Genomic DNA, 7,018 nt, shown 5'->3' with positions numbered 1-7,018 from the left:
GGTGCTCAGCTCTGCAGCTCTGTTCAGCTGCATCAGAAGAGCAAAGCACAGTGCTCAGGGTTATCCCAGCTAAACACATGCAGGACAGTGTGCCCAGCATCACTGCCTCACCATCACCGAAGGAGAGCTGCCCCAAGCAGCAGTGGGGCTGCCTTCAGCTCAGAAAAAGGATGGGATTCTTCTCCAGCTTCTCCAAGTATTTACTCCGGAAGCTGAGAACTTCAGCTGGCTTTGCACAGGAAAACCAAGCTTCTTGCTAAGGGAGGTGTGATGCCATAAGCCAAGGGCATCAAGAAGCTCAAAAAATAGGAAGAAATGAAGAAAAGAGGATCCTGGCAGGGATAATTAAGGATGAGAAGGGAAAGCATCCTGCAGGCAGCAGCCACAGGCCTTGGCAGCATCTTCCTAGTGTAGAGAAAAAAACCCAAGTTGAAAGCGGCTTGGGAAAGAAGGTTCAGCAGTAGGTTATTTCATTTCCAGTACCAGAGCAAAAGGAGTGCTCTGCATGTCCCTGACGGGCTGATGGCAGTGCTCCCATGGCCGGGCTGCAAACATACAGGGCATCAAAATAATGTCACATGTATTAGGGAAGTGATTCAAGTAGAAAGCTCACCGAGGGACACAGGGAGCTGACTACATGCAGAAATCAAAGGGAAACCCTTGATTGAAAGGAAATGTTTAGGCACTATGTTCAAAGGCTGCCTAAATCAAAGACAAAATCCTTCTTTAATCAAGGCCGTTGACCAAAGCTGAAAGCACACCGAGCCACAACATTGCTTTCATGGCCGGGCTGCTCTCAAACCCCAGCACCCCATAGCCATGTCCTCCCGCTGCCAGCTGGGACCCCAGACTGGTCCTCGTGGCACTCCTAACAAAGCAAACTTCTGGAGGAACAATAAGCAAAAGCCATCAGCAAAGGCCCAAAGCACCACGATGCCCTCATTTCAACTGCCTTCAGCTTTCAGCTTCTGTCTTCAAGCTCAAGCAGTCATTAAGAAGTGGAGCAGCTGTTAATTGGACCTTATCTAACCTCAGCCCAACCCAAGGGTCAGCAGCAGGTTGCTGAGGTTTATCGGTGTTTAACCAACATTTATCAGCTTTGGGGAGGTTTCACTCCTGCGTGTGGCACTGGAGGGATCCGGAAGCATTGCTTACCCTCACCAGATAGCAGATAGGAACAATCAATACGATGATAACTGCAGATTTATTGCCGCTACGACAACCTGAGATAGCACTAGATGCTGGCAGGGTAAGAGCTTGTCATGAATTCGATCCAAATTTATAAATGAACTCCTGAAATAACACTCCATGTGTCTCATGGTGCTTCATAGCAGTGAGGTTTCGAGGAAAAACCAACTCTGGAAACAGGAGCAGCATTTCCAACCTCCGCCAAGGTCTCCTCAGAGTCCAGCAACAGAAACAGCATCACCAGCTCCAACCCACATCCACCACTTTTTCCTTTTCTTCCAAAAATTTCCTTTCCATCAGAGTGCAGAAAAACCCTTCTTCTCATTTTAAAACCTCTCCGTGGCTAACGAGAAGAAACGCTGCCAGAAATGAAAGCCACGTTTCATAGTCTGAATTACTTTTCCTTTCTGCATCCTTCTGTTTTTTAATAGCTAGTTTTTCCCATATTTCTAAGAGGCTGAGATCTCTCTGCTGGAAAACCTTGGCCTCTCTAATTGTCCAAAACAGTGCAGTGAGACCTAAGAGCTTCAGCCTCTTTGAGCTCCATATTTCATGGAGATCAGAAGTACAATCGTGTTTTCCTGAGTGCTGGGCTGGGGAGCAATAGCTGTGAGCTCTGCCAATGGAACCCACAGGAGTAACCAGAAATGCCAAATATTTCTGGGGTCGTGTTGAAAGTCATTTGCAATTTTTTTGTTCACTTGTTTATCAGTTGGATTCCGAAGTGATGGAAAAGAGTCTAAAAACTCAATGAGAATTGGGACTTCATGTTTTCATGAAATTGGGAAAAAATAAATAAATGTAAGAAGTGTGAAAATGTTCTTCAGTTCAGACCTCCACTGAGAGCAGCCTAAAAATCACTACTGGACTTGGGAACATTGGGTTAGTTAAGGACCACAGGGGGGACAACTTTGCTTTTCTGCTGCTTTTTGAACCATTCCATGGAAAGCATTGCCTCCTTCAGTTGGGTTATAAACCTCTCCAGGGATGGGGAGTTGGGTTGGGATGATCCTTCTTGTGATTTGACTCCATCACCACGTGATGGATGGATGCTGTACAGCTCCTGCAGGTCTCTGGTTCAATCTTCTCTCCATGACCTGACCACTTCTGCACCCACCATTGAGCAAGATCCAGCCCTGGACAACACACATGGTGCTGGGTCAGATCGGTCCTGGGGTCAGATCAGACCAGATCATCCTCCAGGAGTCCGTGACCTGTAGAGGAAGGTACCAAACCCTCCTATCTTCTTCAGCTGTGAGAAAGAAGGAGTGGGCAGGGGGCTGCTCTTAGCTCAGAGAAAAGTAGAGTCTCTTGCTGGAGGAGACTGAAAACTGCATACATCCAATCACTGAGCACAGCACTTAATTGCTCTGCCCTGGATCACCCTGGCAGACACAGGGGCAGTTGAATGTGGAGGCAGGAGGCAGAAAGGGTTTAATAAAAAAAAGCAATTTTATAAAGGAATTCTTTGCTTTTGGCATTTTCTGTAAGAGTGGGAAAATGATGCAATTTCCTCAAAATTGCCAAGGAAAGTGAGAAAAGCAGAACTCTGTGCTGCAGCTGCTGGGGGTCTGACCTCACATGCTCCCACTGTTCATGGGCCGGGAGCTGAGCAGAGGGGCACAAGCAATTAGTGCTGCCCTTGGCCTGGGATCACTGCAGGGATGAGCAGGGACCACCTCTGCAAGGGACAGTTCCCTCAAGCCACTGCTGTGACCAGGAGTGAGTGACTGCAGCTCAGAGCTATTCCACCAGCCACATGCCCTCACCCAGTAAAGCCACAGCAGCTGGGAGGAAAGGTTCTGGGGACTAAGCATGGTTTGGTGTGACTGCAGCAGTGGGAGAGCACGGGCAAATGGGCCAGGAGCTGGGCTGGGGGCACACCACCACACCAGGGAATTGTGCAACTGCAACCCAGGCAATTTCAGCCCAGTAATCCTCGCTAACACATCGCCTGTCCCCATCACATCCATCCTCCTCAGGAAGCATTTGATTGGCATTCAGGCACGACCTCTTCTGAACAACCCAAGCTATGATTTATGCGGTGCCTTTGTTTTCAGACAGTGTTGTCAGCAATACCCATCCGCAGGCGAAAGCGCCGATGCCTGCAGATTTCCAAAGGTCGTTATCGTGGCTGTGTTGCCCTTGCTGAAGGGTAACAAACAGAAGCTTTGGTAAAAGTAGAAATGATCATTTGCTAATTCTTCCCTGTGGCTACGTTCAGCCTCCTCCCCTGAAACCAGAGGCCCCAGGGACAGCATTTCAATTCAGGAAAGAGGAGAAAACAAATTGATGTACTGTTCTGAGCTCCAATGAGTCTCCTACGGCTGGAGAAAATAAGCGATATTTTCACACCAGCCAGTCACAGGATCCTGCTTCCCAAACTGTCAGAGTGTTCAATATCAGAGCAACAAAACAGTTTTCTGAGCTTTAATGGCAAAGAATCCAAGACAGAATTGCTATGGATTAAAAAAAAAAAAAAAAAAAGCTAAATGATGATGCTGGTTTTTATGTTTGGTTTTGTTAGTGGGGTTTTTTTTCTAAGAAAAGACATGTTAGAGCAGCATCCTTGGGATGCAAGAGCAGCTGATCACTGCACAGCAGCTAACCCTCACCTTGCTGATGCAAAGTGATTTACCCTTTCTTTCATGCCCAATGGTAACCAGCTGCACCCACACTTTTCCTCCAGACATCTTCCACACTTCTCCATGGGCACCATGTCCCTCTTCCCCCCAAGGGCATGCCACGAGGGTTGCACACCTGCCCTGTCTTCACCAGCTGCTTCCAAATCCCAATTGGATACCACAGGCAAGATCACAGACACACCAACAAGCTCCAGGCCTGGCAAACCGGTCAGATATCAGAGCTCTAGGGAACTGGACCCACGAGGACTTTCGCCATCTTGGGAAGTTTCTCTTGTAACACCTCTTGGGTTCCCATCTGCACCAGCCTTTCTCCACTCTTCACCCATCCCACATCAAGCTCTGCAATCATAACCTTTTACCACCTTCTTCCCAGGCATCAGCACTGCAAGAGCAGTTCTGCTTTTGCTTCAGCCCATTCCCTCTCTCAGCTTCAGAGGAAGGCTGGAAAATGTGAAGCACCCCGAATGAGTCTGTTGGTAAATGCCTTTCTTTTCCAGAGGGTAAAAACCATTTGCAGTTTTTAAGCTGTGATTCATAATCATCTGGACCTGGTTTGTGACCTTTGAATGCTTTGGACTCATGACTCTGTTGCAATTCCCCCCGGGCACTGGTGGTTTTTCTCAGTTGATCAAACCTTCAACAACAAGTAATTTCCAGCCCTGGTGCAACAAGTGCTCCTCCAGCTTGTCATGGATGGGCTGTCCCAGGTTGGTAGGTGAGCTCACAGATTTTTTTGTTCCTTTTCAAAGTAATTTTTCATTCGTTTGCAACATCATACAGCACCAAAAACATATAAAAAATACAACTTGAAAGTGCTCTGATTTGGCCAAAAGGTGGTGCGGATATCCCACCTGCAAAAGGGGGATGACCTCTTCCTGCTGATCCACCAAAAGGTAGACCTGGTGGCTCAGCGTGTCCATCACACCTTCCCCAGCTGTCCCTACAAAAGCCTTCTGGAAGCCTGGACAATACAGCAAAAGGGTTTGTAGATATCCTCTGTCCCTCACTGTATGTGGTAGCCAGCACCCAACATGGTGACTGCCCCATTCCAGCCCCTGCTTGGAGCTTGCCTGTCCTCCCCATTTCCCCACGCTGGGGGCTGTGCTCAGCAAGTCACACCGCGCGCCTGACTCATTTCTCTCTACTCCTCCAGCTGATGTGTTTGGAGGAACACACTGCTCTGACAAGGTGACACATCCCGAGAAAACCCACACTGCTGAAGACATCTCCCTGCTCCCTCTACCAGGAGCACTCAGCGCCATCGCAGCTAACAGCTCTTTTTCATCCCTCCCTGCTCAAATCAGCCCCGAGCATTTCTGTTTGATTTTCCAGAGAGATGTAGAATATCTGGCAATCAGACGAAAGCTGAAATCCCACATTTTGAAGGCATCTCACAAACATGCAGGCATCAGTAAAAGCATTTGGGAAAGAAGGGCAATTGCTAACAGAGAAATTGCATTAAAAACCTTGTGCCTGAGTGCAGCAGTGTTATGTTGTTCGCCATTTGGCAGAGGGAGCTGCCCTTAAAATGGCTGGTTTGGATCCGTTTGTTGTGGAATAACCAAGTTCAGCTCATTGTCTTGCATGATGGAGAGTTTCTACTACACGTTTCAGTAGTAAAACAATCTCCAACAGCTCTGGGAAGGGTCATTAACACAAAGTTAAGTCACTGCAAATCCAACATGAGCTTAAGCAATCAGAGGATGAGAAGTGTTCAGGAGGCAGCTGGTCCCTGCTTTCATGCATCTGGATTGCAGAGGAAGGAGAGATGAAAACCACAGCATCACACTTACCTGCAGTGATCCAGGAACCGACAGTTCCCATCTGCAGATCAGCTTTTGTAAACACCAAGGATTTACCCACCAGACTCAAGTTTTGGAGATGTGCCTGAATGTTTCCAAGGAATCTGAGGAAAGACATTTCTGTTTCTGGACAATCAAAACTATCACATTTCCTGGCTACAGTTTAGTTTCTCTAAACTGGAAAATATGCAAACACGCTTTACCGCGAGTGGGCACATCCCAAACAAGGATAATCAGAGAAACCCTTTGCAGCACTGCTCTATTTACATATGTTAAAGACTGAAGAAGAAAATCTTATCCCCAGTTGGCCTGCCATATCCATAAACACCCTTACTAAGTCTTTTTCCAGCTTTGGGAAATGACACCCAAGCATCTATTGGCACTGTCTGCTTTACTGGAGGAGCAATAGAGACAGCGCCGGACTTAAATGAATCTCTTTCAGCTCTAACAAATGGCCATACCTCACTCCTCAGAGAGTAATGCTTTGTCCCAGGCACCCAAAGGGCAATTCCTGCCCACAGCAATCCACAAAGCACCCAGCCTGGCTGCTCACAGCAGCTGAGGGGGTCACACCCAACACCAGCTTTAAGTAATCCATTAATGAAATGCAAAATGCCATCCAGAGTAGTTCTCACAGCAGATCGTCCTAGGGAGGGCAGAGGGAAACCTAAGTGAGAGCAGGAGAAGTCTCCATCTCTGTGTAAGCGATCTCACAGGGGACGTTTTGGCAAGTGAAGCATCTTCCAGGGCTGCGTTTGGACTGGGGTCTCCCTTGGACAGCAGGGCAGCTGCATGAGCTGAGATTTCTGTCTCACAAACAGCTCCTTGAATTGCTCTTGGCATTGACTTTTTCTGCTCAGCTAATTAAAAATCTGTCTTTGAGTCATAAGCCCCCATTAGTAATAATTTGCTTTGCACTTCTCCAGTGATTTATGGCTGAGATATCAAAGTGCTTTAGAAACATTAATTAATCCTTCTAATGCCCAAGGGACTGATCCACTCTCTGCAGCGCACCACTGCAGGAGTAAATGCAGGAGATCCCCAGGGCTCACTGGAGCCTGCAGGCAGGGAGAGGGGCAGGGAGCAGCACCCAACCCATTCAGCTCAGTTCAGCCTGCAACCAGAGAGAGGAGCAGGCAGGATCACAGCTCTACACGTGCAGCCGCATGGCACATACGGACTCTCTGCCCTCCAGCAGCAGATTCTGCTGCTACCTCCATCTGTCCAGGCAGGACCCATGACTGTGACAGCCCTGAGCCCTGCAAGTGGCAGTGACAGGGCTGGTCATCAAAGCTGCACACTCATGGCAAGGGAGTCCAGTTCATGCAGGTGTCCCCTTGCTTTCCTGACCACTTCTCCAGGCTGGCTCTTGTACGACATCAT

At 48.1% G+C, this 7,018-nt stretch overlaps 1 protein-coding gene across 2 annotated transcripts in view; it reads right to left on the bottom strand.

Moving 5' to 3' along the window:
• The window catches only part of LOC140258318 (serine protease inhibitor Kazal-type 5-like), an 85,281-nt gene that overhangs the window by 40,624 nt on the left and 37,639 nt on the right, over positions 1–7,018 (bottom strand). The window lies entirely within an intron of this gene.

The sequence above is a fragment of the Excalfactoria chinensis genome, chromosome 13 (genome assembly GCF_039878825.1).
Source record: "Excalfactoria chinensis isolate bCotChi1 chromosome 13, bCotChi1.hap2, whole genome shotgun sequence".
Lineage (NCBI taxonomy): Eukaryota > Metazoa > Chordata > Aves > Galliformes > Phasianidae > Excalfactoria > Excalfactoria chinensis.
This window is presented reverse-complemented; position numbering and strand designations above follow the sequence as displayed.